The 21,936-nt window shown below is 34.2% G+C and overlaps 1 protein-coding gene across 1 annotated transcript in view; it reads left to right on the forward strand.

Moving 5' to 3' along the window:
- Positions 1–4,514: 4,514 nt before the first annotated feature.
- LOC129752415 (putative metabolite transport protein HI_1104) overlaps positions 4,515–21,936 on the forward strand; it is a 50,407-nt gene continuing 32,985 nt past the window's right edge. The window contains exon 1 of the mRNA XM_055748199.1: positions 4,515–5,152. The gene's annotated coding sequence lies outside the window, so the exon portion shown is untranslated. The remainder of the gene's footprint in view (positions 5,153–21,936) is intronic.

The following is a 21,936-nucleotide window of genomic DNA, read 5'->3' on the forward strand; positions in this document are numbered from 1 at the left end:
CAATTTTTACTAAATAGTCGGAATTAAGTTCTTAGAATCCATGTAAAGCTTTTAGACTTGTTGTTGAAACAGTACTAAAATTTAAGCTGAAATTGTGACAAATAAATGTTTGAAATTTATTTAACTAAGAAATAATACTGTGTATTATACTTTATGCTATTTCATCGAATTAACAATAAATATTTTGTGAATAATAAAAGGCAAATTTAAAGAATTCTGTTTGCCAAGTTTAAGATAGGCGGCTTGTTATAAGATTTTTATTTGTTTTCAAGTTTATGTATTTGTCCTGGAAAATTTACATTTTTCAATTTCAGTTATGGGGCTTAAAGCAATTTGGTTTTGAATGCTTTTTGAGTTTTGTCTTGTTAGAATTGATGGTTATGCGTTGGCTTTTCGGTCTTCCCAAGTCAATCATAACCATTTTTAAATGTGCTTCATTGGACGTTTCAAATTATTCTCTAATAATATTTCAAAAGCTTTTGGTTTTTCAACGATGCCAATTCGCATTCTTCTAAATTTTTCTCATAAATTTGCTAAGGAAGCGTTGTGTTAAAAAATTTAGCTAAAGGGGGCGTGAAGGAAAAATGTTTGAAAACCACTGTCTTATATGAATAAGAAAGCGAAATAACACAAGCATCTTAATAAAATTAACGCAAAACAACAAGCTAAAAAAAAAAAAAATATCAGTGATTTATTTATGTCAAAAGTTGTTACCAATTTAATCTACACGAACAATATATCACAACGAAATTTCTCGGTTCTCGGCTGCTGTCGACATTAAAAATAACTGAAATCATGAAAATGCGACTTAAAAATACGTAAAAGAAGCATGTTTGCCAATCTGTTTAGTCCGCCCAACCAAGTTCACAAATTTGAAGTCGATTTCTCAAACCACAAAAACCGCAACCAATAGGGGAGATAAGGGCATAATGGCCACCTTAAGGAAAACGCTTATTTAACCATTGAGAACAGCTATAATATGTGAATTACATCATTGTTTCGTGCTCAGACACTCAAATAGTCTATTGCCTAGTTGCATGAAACTTGAAAAAGTAGATAAAAACGTTCAAAAATGCATTTCAAATTTTTTTTGCCGAAAGCTGAAAACCAGTCACAGTAGGACATAATGAGAACCCCCCTGGGGCAGTATAAGCACAATTTTTCAGGGCAAGATGAGTGTTTTCTGCCGGGGAATCTAGCAGCGAATCCGACTCGATGAAGTCAACTGAATAATAGAGCTACAGCTTGACTTGTTTCATCTGACGATTTGACCTAACAGCAAGGTATCGGGGAGGTAATCAGTAGACTCAAGTTCGATTCCTGGTCAAGGTGTTTTTTTTTCATTTATCATTCATGATCGATTCCTTTTGCACTAAATGGTGAGGCGTAGATTCATCCAACATCAAAGCAATAACAAAATAATCTAGGTCTGTTTGTAAAATTCAAAGAATTAACATATGCTCTTACATTATGTTTCAGGTGTTTTGTTTGACGGATGATGCTACTAGCCGTATAATGTAACAATCAAAAAATCAATCATGAATGGTATGTGAAAAAAAATCCCCTCGAATAGGAATCGAACTCGAGTCTACTGATTAACTCTCCGACACCTTACCAATAGGCCAAATCGACAGATGAAACAAGTCAAGCTGTAGCTATTTTATTCAGTTGACTTCATTGAGTTGAATTCGCTGCTAAATTATACGCTCATCTTGTCCTGATTAAAAGTGCTCTGTTCGCCCCAGGTCAACAAATTTAAGTAAGAACGCGTTTTAAAATTGATTAAAGTTTCTGCCCAAGTATGTATTCACATGCATTCTTAGGTTATTAGGTTCGACAAATTTCCAATGCAAGTTCACTTACAGGTATTCCGGCAACCATGTATATACCTGATCAGCTGACAACTGATTGAACATTCTTATTGAACATTCTTATTATAAGAGGAAACATCTTACCTGACGGCAACTTGTGGGGTTTGAACCCAAAAGTTTTCTTGCCGATACCGGGAATCGAACCCAGTACGCCTGACATACCTAGACCAGACTCGCGCCAGCCTATCTGGTAGACCGCATCGGCGCTAAGATATTTCAACATGGGTGCACGGAATGGCTGTAAATCTCCGTTGTAAATTATATAGAAATAAATTGTTTTCAACTTGCTTCAGAACACAAAATATTTTTGAGTTAGATATGATAGGTATCTGAAATGCAATATTGGTCAATCGAAAAACTTATATGGAAAAACAAATCAACGTGTACATTTGATAATGTTGATTCATTATTTTCATTTCCACTGTTTTCCGTCGCACGACATAACATGATGCATATAATTCCTAAAATTCACTCGGTCCATGATAACCGTTTTCCAATTTCTTGGATGTTGATCAGATCTTATCGGATAAATATTCGATTACAAAAACCTGTTTTTTAATAATAAATAAATAAATTTATTATTTCAAGATATAATTGAAATATTTCTTTTCCAGGAATGAAAAAACGGAACTTAAAATAAAAATCGTTATTTAAATCATTATGTCTCAACATGAAAAACATGGTTTCGACTTTGGTTTGGTTGAGATTTGTATGAATGCTTTTTAAAAATTTGCAAAGAGTCCAATATTTGATTGAAATGTGGTGAATCCGTGCACCTATAGTTAAAAAACCATGTTTATAAAACAAATTTTCATTTGAATCTATAAAAGTCTTTATTCTTTACCTTTAGCATGCAAAAAATTGATTTTGAATGAATGGCGGTGAATCCGTGCACCCATGGTAAATTGCTCTACTTATAGAAAAAATATGCTTTAAAACCTACAATATCAGGTATAATTTATAGGAAATGGAAACAAAATTGAAGTGAAACCGTGCACCCATGATCAATATCCATAGCCATCTAACATGATTTTATAATTAGATTTATAATGTGTTTTAATTTTTTGATAATTACATATTTGAAATATTCATTTTATGACATACACGCATTCGTCAACTATGCCAAAATGAGGTGATTCCGTGCACCCATGGTGAAAAAATATTTCCATTTTATAACAAAAATGTTATCGAATAAATAACAAAATAGTTTCAAAAGAAAAAAGTTAAAAATATTATGATACAAAAAAATTTTCTTTACCAGTCATTTTGACTGGTCACGGTCCAAATAGGTATATTCAATTTGTCGGATAGGGCTTGTGATATAGCTCAGTTGGCAAGTCTGTTGTCTCCTGAGTCGATGTCCGCGAGTTCGAGCCCAAGAGTAAACATCGAACACAGTTGTACCGGATAAGTTTTTCAATAACGATCCGCCAACTGCAACGTTGATAAAGTCGCGAATGCCATAAAGATGGTAAAACGACTATAATCGAAACAAAAAAAAAAAAAAAATTGTCGGTCCTTCTAGAGTTAAGAAAATACGTACTTCTGTAGAAAAAAGGAGTGCTTATTATGCCCTGGGTGCTCGTTATGCCCTTATCTCCCCTATTTTTATATATAATGCAGCCAGATAATTAGCAGAAGATATCAATATCCAAACAGCAATCCGAGTCTACACGACCCTAGCGTCTAACCGACTAATGGAACTATTTTTTTCTGAAATAATGCTCTGATCTTTTTTAAAAATCTAAAAAAAGAAGTTGCTGAGCTTCTCATTCAAAGAAAAAAAAAACCGTTCTCGTCATATATGTAGACCCTAACCCAGAAAGAATGTTACACTAAATATTTAAACTTAATATAACCTTTCTGTGCCGTCCAATTGTGTATGTTGCCGTGTAATTTACATTCTTTTCTGAATTTTCAGGGAGTCATAGAAGAGTAAACAAATCCAGTCTGAGAAGCAACCAAATTAACATCATTAATTAATGAGACACCCAACGATCGTTTATCTTGGGCACCACTTGCTCCAGAACTCACTCAATCTTCTAAGGGTTCTGCTAGTTGGGAGGATGTTGTGTGGCTGGCTAGCTGGAACTTCAAGTCTGTAGAACAGAGTTGGAGCAGCTATGCGTTGGACTTCGTCGCCGTTGTTTCAATTTTTGTTCTAACCATGGCTGTGAGGTTGTCCATAAGTTTTTCCTGCTCTCCATCGGCTAAATTTTTATCACCGATCTCTCTAGCTCCAGCTAGGCTCGTCACTTGATGGGTTGGTTGGCGGAATGTTTCCACCGTTTGTGGCTCTCGTTTGTCGTTTGGTTGGAAGTTTGCCAACGTTCGCTCTAGGGCAGGTTACGACGAAACGGGCGAAAACGTTGCTAAGACGGAGGTGGAGTTGCTGCTTGCTGTTGCTGAAATGGGCTGGGGTTGTCCAGTGCGAACCAGAATTTGCCATGCAACCGGCTGAGGAAGTGCTGGTGAGGACAGGTGTATGTATGTATGGATGGAGACTGATAGACCGATTGGACTGACTGACTGACTGTTGTAGGCAGAGAAGGTAAAACGGATGGAGATCTTTGCGGGAAACAAAAAGTGCTTTTGTTATTTATTGCAGTACGGTGGACTGATCCCAGCTTAGTCAGTGGCTGATCGGCGGTAGAATCAGTTGTGTGTCGAGAAACAACAACAGCAAGCAATCCCTCCATTCTTAGATCAGTTCTGGGGAACAGCCCAGACCTTTGAGGAATCGGAGAAGACCTTAACCCTTCAGGGTGCTACAAAGCTAACAAGCTAGTGAAACGAACCGGATTTAAGATCGTGATCTGTATTGGAATATTGCGCGCATTCTATCGACGAGATATCGAACTCCACCGACCATCGTGTGTAGATTCCAACTGTCAACATTTAAGAGTGAGTGCTTCATCAATTGTGTGTCGAGGTCAATTAAACCAAATCAAAACGGAATTGGTTTGTTTTGCCATCAACGACGAAAAAAACACACCCTCAGCCAAAAAACAAAAATCGAAAGTTCGTTGACAACCAGAAGGCGGCAAAGTGAGAACACAATAGCAGGGCACATGTGCAATTTTTATTGATCAAATTTAATTGTGTTGCTAACGCTTGAAACAAAAACAACGCCGAAGGGCGCCAAAAGTGAATCGAAATCGAATGTGTGTCCCATTCCGGAATTAGCACCAGAGCCCCAAAGAGTAGATTCGTTTGGTTTGTGTGTTCCAGAAATTAATCTGTTAAGTGTAACCTCCCAGAAGATCGAAAATAAACCAGAGGTAAGTTATTATTACACCACATATTGTTTTTGCAAAGTCAGCGTCACTTCAGTAGATTGAGTCATTTGAGCAAGATACAGATGTGACACAGTAGCATGATAAACAATTTTTCACGCACTTTGTTAGAATTACCATACAAAATTTACCTAGGGTGCGTCTCTTTATCATCATCATCGTTAGCCGGCCTAATTAAGATTAACCTTTTCTTCTTTCGCAAATTACGGGTTCCGTTTTGTCCCGAGCTTTCTGAAATAAGTTGCAATTATAGCAGGTTATTAAAAACTGTTACGGACGAGTGCATATCATTAGAGTTGCAATTGCTCCTCCTTATGGGACAATTCGAGCTGAATAATGCCCTTCGAGTGTCGTCCAATTATCGAATATTCATTCGTTAACAATCGTTTCTGTTTCCTGAATCCTTGAGTTTCCCCTCCCATAATCCTTCTATTTCTCCATACATGATTCATTTGTTTCAATGTTGAATGTTATGATTGGCTGATATGCAAAACATGTAGTTTCCTATTTGGGACAACGCCTTCACTTAGGCCCTTTTAAGAAATCTTAATATTATTGTAATGTTTTGTTATCAATAACAAATATTAAATTAAATTTAAATGAACTTTTCTGTATTTTCGCATTTATTATTTACAGATAAAGCAATTAGTCATAAGTTATGACTGACTCATAACTGGTTATTCCAGAATTTTCATTTTAAATTCACTGAAAGCTAATTTCATGTTTTCAGTTTTCTTCTAAAATATAAATTACATACATGTTACGATATTAAAAAGCCTTTTATATAAGTATTCTCAAAATAATATTTCTTATTTTTAAATATATTATTAAAATCACTCCAAAGGCTAATTTCAATTTCAAACACACATTGAAATTTTTTTAAATTTTATTTTGATAAAAAATGGCTTGAAAAATTGACATCTAATGCCCTACAAATTTTAACACGATTTTTTCATCTCTGAAAAAATGTTTCCTTTTTTCCGAATCGATTTCATCATGATAATTTTTTTATAATCTATCTTATTCTCATATTTTTGATGAGTAATTATTAATTTTAATTCTGAATAATTAATCCATAATCTAAATAGTTTGATCTTAATTCTAAATATAGAACTAAATGTTTAATATGCACTTTGATTATTCATTCGAAGGATTAGGTCTGCTGTTTCAAAAAAATTGAATTCAATTTCTGAATAAAAGCTTTTGAAAAAATATCTTTTTTGAAAATGAAAATGGATTCAGAACCCTGGATTATGAATATCTTGTCTCTTATTCGAGTTCTGAATTCTAAATGGTTTTCAGGTCTTTAACATATACTATTTTGACTATTTTGGATCACTGAATAAAAATTTAATACATTTTTCTCTAACATCTCGAGTTTTTGAAATACTGGCCCAAATCTTTTTAAAAAACTGGTAACATTTTTTGGAAACATTGAAGAATATTGTTGAAATAAACAAATCAAAATAAATATTCAAAATGATTTATTTTTGTAGTTTCTCATTTTGTTTGAATTTTGGAATTTTAATCAAATTTAAAATGAATTTTTCAATAAAAACTAAATCTTTTTTAATACTAAGCCATAAGTCAAAATTTTATACGCCAATGTTATTTCTTGTCGTGTTTCAGTCCAAATATTTTTTATTAAGTATGTTCAACATGTGCATGTATAAGCCCTGCCTTAAAAGATATCTTTCAAAAAACTGAAAATTTAAAAGAATTTTTTATTTAATTTTTAAACTTTTCTAAATATTTATGGTTAGCTTCTACGAAGCTGTCGTCTTTAACAAAATAACTACACTTTTTAAAATCTAAAAACTTGCGGAAAAAATAACAGCTGAAAAATAAAAATAACAAAACATAATTTTTCTATCTCACTACATGGAGATTTGATCACTTTTATCAGAAGCTCATTTTGAAGAACTTGTAATGTAGGTAAAATATTCCTAAGAAGATACTATAGGTCTAAAATGCTTCGTTAGGTTTCGATCATCTTTTTCTATCGTTTTCCCCTGTGTGCAATGGTTGGCTGCCAAAATCCTTATCTAAATTTATATACATTTGATGTCTTCTGGAAACCTACAAATTTTAGTATCGAATCCTGGAAAAAAAATTAAAATTTATTTAAAAACATTGTTCAATATAGATTGTGTTTCAAAACATATTGACATTGAGAATTGAAGTTGACAAATTAGACAGTATATGATAAAAGTAATTTAAAATAGCCCAACATAAAATAGTTATACTTAGCTAGCGTTTGGTCGATTGGTTGTAGTTCCGGTTGCATTACCGATTTCATTTTTTACTATATCCAGAATTAAAATTTTCACTGGAAATCTTGGATATCTTCATGCCTCCTCTTATTGATTTGTCCACAAATTCGAAAGCCACGAAACATATTGGCTTTTTGAATATTATTGAATACTTTTGTTACAAATGGAAAATCTTCGAAAAATTTGCGGAGCTTGCAAATTTTACGTCACTTGTTACCGCCGAGTATTTCGATCTCCCTACTAAATGCAGTAAAAATAGCTAAAAATCACTTACTTAAAGCAAGTTCACTGGTGTTGGGAAAACGTGGTAGAAATTTTGACATTTTGTATTTGTATTTGTATTTGTATTTGTATCTTTATTTGTCTTTGAGCCAAGGCTCTTAGAGACTGACCAGTTTTGTTTTACAAATTTGTTTGATTTCTAGTAAATTCAAATTTCACATTTTTTATAAAAACATCAATTCTTGATGAATGGAAAAATATAATAATTGACAAGATAACTTAGTATGAGAGAGATCATGATTGTTGGACTAATAACTTTTGTTTTAACTGCTTTTTGAACACATTATAACTAAGGAGTTTGAGATCTTCTTCCAATTGGTTGTACATGTTGATAGCTTTTCTCAGCGCCGAATTTTGACCAAATGTAGAAGTATTTATCCTTGCCGTTGAAAGATGATTTCGCCCACGGGTCATGTGTTGATGCCTGTCCGAAAATGTTACCATGCAAAAAGGTTTTCAAGATCCTTGGGCGTTGTATTTTTTTACAGCACTGTTTCTATTTCAGCCGTATGTGATAGAAATATTGCTATTTTTGCATCACAGCATGCGAAATTAAAACAATTGTTAAAAACTAGAAAGCCACAAATCTTGAAAATGTTTTTGCATGGCAAAATTTTAAAAATGTGCAAAAAGTGATAAAATTTCTACCACTTCTTCCCAACACCAGTGAACTTGCACGTAGAAGAAAAACATCTTAACTGTTGCCATCTAATTTGTCTGACAGAAGGCTCCATGCCAACTTTCAGCTCATTTAGTTCACTCTAAGAGCAAGTTCACTGGTGTTGAGAAAAAGTGGTAAAAATGTTGACACTTGTAGCACATTTTGAAAATTTTACCATGCAAACATTTTTTCTTTGTGCGTTGTATTTTTTTTCTATTTCAGCCGTATGTGATGGAAATATTGCTATTTTTGCATCGCAGCATGCGAAAATACAACACGTGTTGTAAAAACTCGAAGTCCTCAGATCTTGAAAATGTTTTTGCATGGCAAAATTTTCAAAATGTTAAAATTTCTACCACTTTTTCCCAACATCAGTGAACTTGCTCTAAGAGGTCGTTCAACGAGCCTCACAAGTTTGTTGGGAAGTTTTACACTTTTTGGCTCTAACTTTTATTTACATGCTCTTCAAAATTTTTTTTTCTCAATCTAGACGTAATTTCATATATTTTCTTTGAAAACCGTCAGATGATACGAGTTCCGATAAAAATAACAAGAAAGGTATGTCCTTGTCAAGCATATACTTAGGTTATTTATACCGAATAGGCTTATTTCCCCACTTATTTTGGAACAATAAGGAGTTGTAACTTTTGGAACTTTATTGTCGTAGCTCGTAATGGTCTTCAAAGTGGCAATCGGTGCATGTGTATATTAGTTAGTACCGTAATCCAGGGTAAGATCGATCACTTTTTTCAATACTTTGTGATTATTTTTTCTGTTAAGGGGAATGTGGTTGCAGAAATTTATTAGTCTACTATAAATTTGATTTGAAAATCGATTTCGTCTTTGTTTAGATTTTGATGCTTTGGGGTAACATTGATCAGTCTCTATTTTGACCATTTTAACGAGTTTTCTTGATAGTAAAGAATACAAAACACCCTCATAATATTTACAAATGCTAGTTTATCAATTGCTAAGGCAGTTCGAAATAAACTCAAATGATAAAAAATTCATCTTGAAACTCTACAAAATTTAACACATCACGGTGGCTCAAAAAGACTAAATTTGTTTCTTTTGGTCCAGTAAATTCAATATACAATGCTGAATTTCGGTGTTTCTTGGATTAAATTTCTTCTCGTTCCAAAAAAAAACAACATAGTGTTAAAGCCGAACAACAATTGAAATCGAAAGATGGAAAATGATGCTGCATAAATTAAGGGACTAAATTTTTTTTAACATTACTTATAAAATTTTAACTAAAAAACCCTTGAAATTTTCACCTACTACACTAATTTCCTAGGCGCTCGCCTTATTCCCCTTCATTTTTTTCCTTAAAACTTTTCCATTTGATAGAGTTTCTAGCCTTTTGTCCTACACTGGCTTACTCTTGGAAAACGTACCTTTTTTTGAAATATCAAAAATTTACCTCAAAATACAACAAAAACTACACCAAAACTTTACATTTACTACGGAAAAAAGTTGACTCTCACATGAATCAACCTACTGCATCAAAGCACTTTGATTTCATCACGAAGTGTGTTCGTTTGCTAGTCTTCGAAAAAAATAGATATTATACATGCAGATAAAAACCAAAATATGAGCGCTAATAATCATTGCAGCTTTGCCTACTAGCGACACGTCGCTTACGTCGCGACGTTGAAAAACATAAAGACGTATCGCGAGTTTCCTAGGAGACTTGAAGCATGGGATTGATGACCCAAGGAAAGTGAACAGTAAAAAATGTAAACAATGTTTGTGTACTACATTGAACTCGCCTACTGGATCGAAAAAAGAATAACAAACCTGTGAATGACAGAAATATCTCTAGTAAAAAGTGTCGCTAGTAAAACTGTCGCTATTCGGTTTGGTGCTATACACATAATATTTTAAGACTTTGAAATTACAACAACAGGCATGAAAATTTTCATTCATTCACGTGGACGGCGAAATTTATTTTGGATCACTATACCCAAGAAAATTTGATCAGTCATGGGTCATGTCATGACAGAAATATTCCGATAATGTGAATGTAAATACCATTCATATTCACGTGATGTGAATAAATTTCACGTATGAGAAGAGTGGGCAATGGATGAAATTTTTGAACCAAATGGAATTAAATAAAAAGCATCTAGAAACGCTTATGACTATTTTCATTTTTAACACTATTGTTAGTTAGCATTTGCCATAGAATAACATTTGAAAATCTGCTTGGCAAACAAAGTTGCAAAAATGGCATTGGTGATAATTCTCATGACCCATTTTATCTATCATGCCATGACCGAAATATTGGAGATCTCAATGATCAATGACATAATGGAAAAATCTTTCTTTACCAAAGTAATCATTCATAGCATGCTTCCATTTCGAAAAAATCCTAAACTAACGACATGTGAGGAAAAAAGTGGGTCACTAGTCGCAATTTTTGGCTTATGACTATGACATAATCCCGTCTCTGCAACAAATGATAAAATTGATAATTTTTTTAGGCTTCATAGCTTGGATGTTTTCTAAAAAAAAAGTACTTCAGTTCCAAAAGCTCATCGTTAAATGTTGATAAATATTTCTGAATTCAGAAGACACATTTTTAAATCCAAATTCTCAATTCCATTTTTATATATCGTTTAAAACCTGAAACCTCTCCCATTTCACTTCCTAGGTACAGTTACAAAATTAAAAAAAAAGCTTAACACAAAGAAATGGGCTCACCGGAAATGCCAAATAATGCCAATCCTAGAGTTGAATGAGTCCGTCTGCAAAATGGGTGCTTCTATCTTCAGTTTACATTCTCAAGGATCCGGTTTCCGGAACAGAAACAGCATTCCGGGAAAGTTTTTTTTGGCAGTGGACCTAATTTGGAACTTGAGCAACGCCTGATAATAGCTGAAGGAACTGTAGGAAGAAACCATCAGTTAAATGTCCACAATTAACAGTTTTTCCAGGTCGGTCTCGTTTTTGGTCCTGTCGTAATGTGTTTTCTAGAAAAATTATAATTTAGTTTGGTTGATCGGGGATTTTTCATGTTTTGTTGAAGTGATGTATGTGACTGTGGCAGAAGTATACCTCGCGCCTCGCACCTAGATCAGGAGTAACTTTTTGCATGCGCCGCTGGGTGGAGAAAAGGCCGTATCTCTGACGAATACGGAAAAACTCGGTGAGGATATTCCATGATGGAATTTTTTTTCTTTTTTTCTCAGGAATTTTATACCAATGTAGCATTTTTCAATTTCACTCTCTCTTTTCATTAACTTTAACTGTACACTTTGTGTGCAGGGAAAATGATACAAACACCTGAATATAGTAGGTTTCATTAGAGTTTTTGTTGAAAGACGGCGAACCAGCTCGATGTGTGTTTGCGGCATTTCATTTACGCATCTGGAAACATCCTTTGTTAACAATCTTAATGTTCTCTATTTTATTTCAATATTTTGAGTTTTATTTTCATAATTGCAGTTATTTAAAAAATTAAGGAGTTCGGGTTCGCCCGGCACTTGTCGAGCAAGGACGTGTTTGAGTGTCCGACTCCCACGCGACTTGTTTGTGTAGGATGTTTGTTTTACCCGTTTTAATCCGTTCAGTGGGTTATGTTTTAATTTGCGTAACTTGCTTTATGTGCGAAAATGTACTTAAAAGTTTTGATTATTTAAAACATTGATTTGTACTCTTTGAGCATCAAAGGTCTCAAGACTTCTAAAATGTGAGGCAAAGGAGAGCAAAGAATCAAAGAGTTTTCAAAAACAATTTACAAAAATTTGTGTCTAAATATTAAAGTAAATTCATTTTCATTTTAAGTTGCTTTCCGTCTTTAAACAGTAAAGCCTTTTTGAAATCTCTTTGCTTCAACAGGGATAACGTTTAGGGAAAAGAGCTAGTTTATCAAAGAAGAAATTTGGATGGTATTGATTGGCCTTCAATATTTTATTCGATCCATTTTGTTGGACGTTTATCAAATGCCTCATAGAAATAGGAGTTTCCTTAGGAAATGTCTAGGAGCATAGGAGGTGTAGGAAAATCATGATCGCACCATTTGCCAAAATGGATCCTGATCTTTACCTTTCACCAACTAACACAACTCCTTCCTTGGATACTTGAATATGGATTCGCAGACGTATAGACGGTTTCCATAGTTGATGATACTAGCTTATCTCTGGTTCTGACTATTTCAAAAATAAAAAAATGTTTTTGGAGTATGCAGGAGTGAGAGGTTGCTAGTTGAACTTAAAGAGTATCTAACTAACAATCCTTCCCTTTTCCCCATTGACTACTAGGACGTGGCCGGCGCCGTTATTAATCAGATAAATCATATAAAAAAGGGAGAGCATCAGTTTTGTACAATGAGAATGGCTGCTAATACCAAGCACCATTCTTTTGGACTTTGTGTAAAATTGATGGCCTCGATTAATCACGGAGTAGCAACCATTGGCGACGTGGAACTTGTTCTGCTTAGCCACGCCAGCGATCATGGAATTCGAAATGTATAGTTTGAAATCAAATGTTAAAAATACTTCATTCCTCTAAAATCGATTTAAAAACAAAAACCTGTAAATTAAGCATTTCGAGTTCAATGATTAAAGGTGGATATGAGTAGTCAAACAAGCTAAGCTAAGCTAATTAACAGTTTTTCCACTTTTTCACTCAAGAAAATTATTTTTGGTTGGATAGAAAAAAAATCGTGTCCGCTTTTCAATCGACGCCTACTCCGACTTCTTTTTCGTTTCTGAGATTTTGACTTATGCTTCAGAAAATAAAAAATACGTATTGGCGATTTGCAGCTCAAAACAACTCTCAGAGGGCACTGCGATCGAAAGGTTGATATTATGGATCGAAACGTCATGACACATATCTAGTATTTTTCCAAAACAAACGGGAAGATTCCAAAATTTCGGTGCTAAGAGAAAAGTTAGTTAAGATTGGATTACAGAATAAGGTAAGAAAATGTGAACTACGCAATATTTCATACTTTTAAAAGCCGGATATTATTCAATATACGTTTTTTATAGGTTTTGGAAAACTGTGTTGATCCAAATTGCAACAGTGATAAAACCTTCTATGTTTGCGTGTGTGGACGAAAGGGGGAAATAAATTGGTATAATTAAATTTAACAAACCCGAGTATAAGATGTTAAAAGTTTAACTAAGCAATGTAGATGTTTGTTGAAATTATTCACTCCAAAGTTTAAAACAAAAATAATCTAAAATAAGATTAAAATTGTCTACACATCACTGAACAAATATATTAAAAATTATCAAATCGTTGCCGGGGAAGTCGAATATAAAAATGACATAAAATATAAAGCACCAAATCCCATAGAAAAAAAAATGAAATTGGTACAAGGTTTCCTAGAGAAGGAAACTACAATGAAGTTTTTCGAGAAAAAGCTTCTAATTTCTGTTTTTCTTAAGTTTCATTGCGAACAAATTCTGAGATATAAATTTTGTAATGATGTAATGATTCGTAAACGCAATATAGAGAAAATCGTTTTGAAAACAATCATTTTACTGGAATATTCTTCCATCCATCGGAGATTGAGCTGAAACGTCCGAAAGGGACCATTAACAAATAAAAGGTTTCAGCAACGATAAAATTGAACATAGCTTGAGAACAAATTTGAACTCGAATTTATCACAATTTGTTCAGACATTTAGACATTGTAGAACATTCACAAAAATCTATTCCTATCAGAACACCTGAAGTTGAAAACTGAAATCAAAATAGAATTTGGTTGGGAAAACCACGAAAAACTCTGTATGCTTATGCAAGAAGTATTACAATAAGTAAATTGATGATTTTCTTAGCTAATTCAATCATTGTTACGGCCGGAAATTTACAGTTACAAGTTTAGTTTGAATTTTGAAAATAATTTGTATTATCGCCATGTAAAAAACCAGCTATCACAACCCTTTTGTTAGTTCCGTAACTGAGATCTCATTAGCGCTGCATGTCAAATAGTTTTGCTTCAAATCGTCAATTAAAATTCTTGAAAAAAATTCTTGCAATTCTATTATTTCCTTATCAAGAAATACGAACAAAAATAAAACTCGGTCTTCGAGGAAGTTGAACGTTGATAGAAAAATCTTTAACTTGGATATTTACCTTAGACCCTGATTTTTTGTCCCTCAACCTTTCGCTTGATCCTTAAGAAAACTAAACCCTATTTTTAAGAATGAATTTTATTATTTTTATCAGATATTGATGCTAAGTCTGATTTTGAAATAATTGATTTTGCTGGATACAGATAAATTTTAAAAATGAATTTGCGGCTTTATCGGTGACAATTAAAGAGTTGAAATGAAAGACGGATAGAAGAACAGAAGAAAATTCTAAGGTGGTGAAAAGAGCGAAGAGCATTTGAAATAGAAGCTTGACCACATGCTAAATTCTTTGTCCCACATCAATTAACTGTATTGAAGAAGTAGTACCCAATAGAGAAGGCACTACATTTTTCGATACAGTTAATTATGGATGGTTCGACCGCCATGTGAGTGTGCACATGTGCCGAACGGACAAGTCCGTTCGGCACATGTGCACACTCACATGGCGGTCGAACCATCCATAATTAACTGTATCGAAAAATGTAGTGCCTTCTCTATTGGGTACTACTTCTTCAATACAGTTAATTGATGTGGGACAAAGAATTTAGCATGTGGTCAAGCTTCTATTTCAAATGCTCTTCGCTCTTTTCACCACCTTAGAATTTTCTTCTGTTCTTCTATCCGTCTTTCATTTCAACTCTTTAATTGTCACCGATAAAGCCGCAAATTCATTTCATAAAACAAATTCACGGTGATTTCTCCTCTTAAAATAAATTTTAAATAAATATCGTTTTCGTTTTTTAGCAGAGGCAACCTAGTTATACACGAGTTTTGCCATAACTGCTGTTATTGTGTTCGTTTATTAATTCAGAAGTCCACCAGTTTTGCCCAGGGTTTGTCCCTCAAGCAGGCGGTTGCAACCCGTAGAATTTGTCAGTGTTAGAGGTGAGCATGAGGGTGAGTATAGCAACCATATATTTGCACCGTCCCGGGGGACGATTTTGTTTGTATATATCAGGAACAAGTTGGCCCCTGTACCAGGCTATGGCAACCGTCATAAACAAATTTATTAAGCTGTCATTTCAATGATTTTTAAAAGAAGGATTCTCATGAAAATATCTACGACTGTTGTTGACTTCTCTTTCAGTTTTCCCTAAATAATTCTAGAAGTGACTTTTTAACACTACAGTCTAAAATAGTTGAGTCACTGTTGATTCTCAAACGATCTGAACAAATCTCATTATTATAGAATAACTGAAACGTAAATAAAATAGAGGGATTGGATTCTCGTGTTTGGAGCCAAACAAAAACCGAAATAACTTGCTTGAAGAAAATAATTGTAGAACAGAGTTTAAAATCATCTAATGCATCTGGTCATTGGAACACTTCAACTGGTACTACAAAAAAGAGAAAGAAAAATACCACAAATACCTGATCATATAAACCAGTGCTTCTTCCTATTGTTATCATGTGATCTTGATCTGTGATCTTCCGATCGTCACCATAATTTCCTCTTTGCATTACAACGCGTCCTCCCCCTGTCGTCGAAATAGTTAGTCATCATTTCAAAAAATGATCCAGTTTGTTACTCATCATTTTGCTTCATTTTTCAACAGAATCGTGAACCGATTTTCGGTTCTTCCGCACTAACAACCCATAACACGGTGTTAATTGACAATATTTCCCGCTCTCACGCATAAGATCACTCAAAATTTGCGGGTTTTTCTCATTCGGCTGAGTCAAGTCAAGCTCCAAAAGGTCTGTACATTCCGCTACTAACGATAGACTTATTTAGCGTTAACATCTCTGAAAAAAACCAAATGATGGGAATTTTTATTTCTCATGATTTACAAGCCCGAAGCAGGAAATCTGGCCGGAAAGGTCGATTGGCAAAGCGTGCGGTCCCAAAATGTATCATCTTATTTTTTTTGTTTTTGTTCTTTCCTTGCTTGACGCAATCTCGAGCTACCGATCCGATGACTGTTTGAGTATGATTGGACTCCTAATTTTGGGGAATATTTATTTGTCAGCTTCATACAATCATTTTTCTCTTTTGTTTTTCAATTAGAAATTCCAACAATATAAAAAAAATGTTCTTAAAAATGCAATTTTTGACACATTTTTGGGTAAAACATAGTTGAGTTATTTGAGTTTTTTCAACTGATCACAGCAAGCTAAAAGATGGAAATGCTTTCCGACAGTTGGTATATCACATTAAAATTACACATTGGCGTCCAACTTCGCAGCAAGCGAGCCGTCAAAGCCAGAAATAATGTCTATACACGGATCATCTGCCGGTTAGATAGAGTTGTCTCATGTTGCCGGTATAAGGTGCAGACACGCGTGTACGACTCAGATCTAATTAGCTGTCAATCAGCGCTGCACCCAGTCTTTGCCGCAATGCACCTTCGCCATAACGTCAAAAGCAACTACAACTTGGTTCAGGTACCGTTTGGTTCCCTGGAAGCTGAATAGCTTAGTCGTCGTATGTAATTGTTCTACAGCCAGTTGCGGAAATGGACCGTTCAGAGAAGAGTCAAGAGGCTAAACCTAACCTAGGGCTTAACTTAGCTTTGCGTACCTACATACATGAGAAAAGGGGTAATTAAAACTGTGCCAAGTTGGACCGATATGGGGTGAAGCGTTTGTTTGTGTGTCTGTGGTAACGATCGGCTTGATTTTCAACAACTCATCACGCTGCCTCCGCAAAACACTTGATGATGCGAGCTTATGTAAGAGTTTTGTTTCGTTGCGCCCATACTTCATCCTCGGCCAATGTCAACTGTCAAACGCTGAGACGCCGATATGAATGATGAACTATACTTATTTTCATTAGATTAAAAATGTTGGACTGACAAGCTTTCATCAGTTTTAAACGAAGAAATTCAATCTTTCCAAAACATGTTGACATCAAAAAGGTTATTTGAAATTTAACCAATGAAAAAAATCTTCTTTGGAAGTGTAGGGCATTCCATTAACTGAATAATGGTTTTTGTGAAATAACAATTCGGGATAGTTCTGTTCCGTATTATCAAACAAATTCATGTGCCGTGTTAATCGACTCAGGAAAGTCTATTTACTCAAGTTTCATTCTGATATCCTAGCATGTTAAGGTTTCTAACATTTCCGTAACGTGAGTTAATGATAAGACACCGACTCCAGGGTGTCGTTTAATATAAAATGCTCCTAGCATCGTGTGTAAGATCATATCACGGGACTAGAATACAAACCGCTAGGATAAGTAAAAAGCCCACACTTTAAGCAACACGCCACCAAACACTTCCGCATTCGTGTTCTTCCACCGCTGGCTAATTGACAGGTTAGTTGACACTTTACCACCATCATGTTATGTTTGCTGCACTAGTCGGGCAAATACATACATAGCTCAAAGGTATCAAAATCCAAGGCCACCTGTGATGGTGGTTTGATGTGGGGAGAAAAAAAAATTAACGCATTAAACGACAGTTATCCTCCCCGATGACGAGTTGGAGGCAACAAATTATTATGACTTCGTTTTGCACTTTTAGTTAAATAGACAGCGAACTCCCCCGGGCCATTCGATGAGGTCGTAATTCTAGCTTCTAGTGAGCTGAACATGATCAAGTGCCGAAGGATTTGTTTACCGTAAACGAGGGGTACGTTGATCGTCTCATCGTGATACGTCACTACATATTTATATTCTGCCAAGAGTACTGAAACAATTAAATCAACTAAAGTGACCTACTCAAAAAATTTCTGATTTAATGGCATTTTTAGGACACATAAACTATAAATACCTACAAAAATCGTTCCATATCACAGTTTTTAAACCGCAACCACCCTTGCGGTTAAAAACAAATTAATCGTGCCGCGCTGACAGCTCAACACTATGGGCTAGTGTTCTATCGCATACGGATCTAAGCAGATAAGATCAGTGTAGGAGGAACTCGCGGAGCCAAACATGTAAATCTTGCTGAAGTCTGCTATCCATAGAGTGGGAAAGCCTTTTTTTTATTTCTATATAACAGAACATTGTTTTGATCACAGTTTTGCTTATTAGACCCAAGAAACCAAAAATAAGAAGTGTTTTCGAAAAAAAAAGATGCAACACTTTGTTTTGTGAATAACTTTTGATTGCATGGAAGAAAATTGATGAAATTTTCAGCGAAGTTACCTGGTAATGTAATGTTCACATGTGCAAATTTTTGTGATGTTCTGTCAAGTGGTTTTTGAGATAGCGTTCAATGTAGAAATTTTTAGGCTTTAATTTTTAGACAACACATGCGCCATCTATAATGCTTACTATGAACCACCCTTTGTAAAATTAAGGCTTTTTTTAATTACTTTTTTTCTGTTTTCTGATGCATTACCATCAAAATAACTCAAAGTTTCAAACATTCTTATAACATTACTTATTCGATGGTCTTCCTTCGGCACAAAACCAAAATATTTGACTTTTTATCACTCCACTACCGTTTTTGCGTAATGGCACGATTCCAGATCCAACTAAAACAGATTTTAAACTTTGTGGGACCTGTTGAAATGCTTCGCAGAGAAACCGGTCGCATTTGGATTTAGTCTTCTTTGTATTTTTAGCCATTCATTGTGTCAATCATTATGAAAGACTGAGTAATTTGCAGTTTCCACAGATCGCTAGCCTCCTGAAGTACTAGGCATTAAATTTTTCAATTTTTTCTCCATGATTATCTCCGGGAAATACAGGCAAGACTTGTCAACAAAAAGTTTCTGCTTGGAAACCTGCCAGGTGACCGCTAAAGAGTTTCGTTTTGCTGCCAATTACATTTTTTTTCAAAATATCTCTCCACATATTTTGCGCACGATTTGACCACCGTATTTTATACATTTTACCGGTGAGCAGTTTTTCTACCTTATAGAAATGACTTCAGGCCTATTTATAAGTCAGCTAGACGATCCAGTTAGAAAATTTTGACTTTTTATCACTTCCTCTATTCATATTTTCGGATTCAGCTTCAAAAAACCTATCACATTAGACTGAGTCGATTTGGGGTCATTTTTGAATTTCTCAAACCCTGGGGTCTAAAAAGCTTCGTCTTGGTCCAAAACTCATCCATGATTTTTTGTAGAATTTTTAAGTAACGTTTACATAAGTAAATTTTAACTTTTAGGTTTGTATGGGAAAATTGAATATTTTGTTCTGAAAAATCAACATCGTTTTTCTTTCTTCTGTAGAACCCAGCCTGCTGACAGTTTCTGTGCCAATTTATAAAATTCCTAAGGGAAATTTTTCGCTAAACAACTTTGTCGAAGACCATAACTTCGTATCTTATCAGGCAAAAAAGTTATTAGCTGTTTAATAGAGGTACGTCTTTTCGCATTGATTAACAAGAAATTCAATTGACATCACTGCTGGAGCCTCGCGAAGTATTGCAAGAAAAGTAGTCATGCAATACCTCGCCAGGCGCCCTGCAGGGATGTCAATTGAATTTATTGTTTATCAATGCGAAAAGGACATGTCCCCATTCCACACCTAATAAATTTTTTGCCTAATAAGATACGAAGTTACGATCTTCGACAAAGTTGTTCAGCGGAAAATTTCCCTTAGGAATTTTATAAATTGGCACAAAAACTGTCAGTTGGCTCGGTTTCACACAAGAAACAAAATCGATGTTGATTTTTCAGTACAAAATATTCAATTTTCCCATACAAACCTAAAAGTTCAAATTTACTCATGTAAACGTTTACTTAAAAATTCTACAAAAAATCATGAATGAGTTTTGGACCAAGACGAAGCTTTTTAGACCCCAGGGTTTGAGAAATTCAAAAGTGACCCCAAATCGACTCAGTCTACTATCACATTCCTCGCACTTCATGAAATCAATAATCTTCGGGTACTCTATAACTTTCAAAATGATTTACTAGGTATGTGAACTTTGGTCGAATCGTTGATTTCCAGCTGTTTTTGGGTCTCCTACTGGGACTTTCCTGGATATTTCTCGATCCTGTCCAAAAAATTTGGTCAATGAACTTAAGTATTGGACGCTATCTCAAAAACCACTTGACAGATTTTCATCAAATTTTGTTCACGTACACATTACATTACTAGATAGCTTCACTGAAAACTCATCAATTTTTATCCATGCATTCAAAAGTTATTCACGAAACAAAGTGTTGCATTTTTTTTTTCGAATACACTTCTTAGGTGGAATCGAGAAAAACTTCTCTCCCATTTTTCTAAGCACAAATTTCTCGCATTAAGTACAAAGAAGTATAGCTTTTACTTTAAGCTATTAAATTTCTTGGAGGAATTTTATAAAAATACAATTTTTGGATAGATTAATGTTTACTTAATCTTATTAGAAGTCCTTATAATAAACATTACAGATTTTTTATTCCGGGGCAATATTCGGGTACCATTGAAATAAATAAAATCAGGCTATCTAGAATAAATTTTTCAATTATTAAAGATTTGCCTTAGTTTAAACATTCTTCACACCCTTTTTCTGAAAATCAACTTTGAAACAATAATCAATATTAAAACAAACTACTGTAATTGCTGAAACTGGACTAATCCGCCATACTGAGTTTTTCCATGCGAGTTTCAGTCTTCGATTTGATATTCGAATGTATGTAAGCTCTTTTAACTGATTAAACTAGATTTTTATGTTTTTGATTTAAAGTTACTTTTATTTTGAAATAATTCTCTCCTGAATTCAGCATATCATTTCCCAATTTATCATTTTCAATATATTGTTTTATTTTATTAGCGGCTCACCACACTCTCCTTCACCAAAAGGCTCAATTTGAGCCCCCTGAAAATGGGACGCTAGCTGTTCTCAGCATGTCTGGCAGCAAAACAAGGAAAATCTTAATAATTAAAAAAGCGAGCAAATTTTACTAATGCTGAGATCTTTAAAGATGATTATTAAGCGCGTGAGAATATAACAACATTTGATTAAAATTAACTCAGTGGAAGAATACTCATTTTAAGAGATCCATTATCGGAATGGAAAAAAACTTAAATTTAAAACTTTAAACAAACTAAGGATAGTACTGAAACTACATAATTTAAATTTAATTTATTGCTAAGAAAACTATTTTCATCATAAAAATATTCTCATAGTTGAATTGCTAATTTCATTGAGTGATTCCAAACATGAATGTTTCTATGTTTTTAATCTTATCTTCTTTCAGGTTTCACAATAGAAATTCAATTCATTTAAATTTTCAATTCTAGTGTTGTTTCTTGAGTTTCATGGTTTCTCTGAAAACTCGAGATCTCGAAATCAATTTTGTTCTCAAACTCTTGCACTGTACCTCCATGGAATTTGAATTGAATTCTTTTCAATTATTCTTTTAATTTCGAATTCTAAGTCTTAAATCTTAATGGAACACCCAATTGACAAATCTGAGAAAATTCATTCGGTTCTCGATGAAACACATGCCAAGCGATCAATTATTGAATCAGAAACATGTTAATATCTATCTTTGAATATTTCCAAAACAGAAAAATTATGTTGATGATTGAGTTATTGAACAAACTACGAATAAAATTTTGCATTGGAA

The sequence above is a fragment of the Uranotaenia lowii genome, chromosome 3 (assembly GCF_029784155.1).
Source record: "Uranotaenia lowii strain MFRU-FL chromosome 3, ASM2978415v1, whole genome shotgun sequence".
Taxonomy (NCBI): domain Eukaryota; kingdom Metazoa; phylum Arthropoda; class Insecta; order Diptera; family Culicidae; genus Uranotaenia; species Uranotaenia lowii.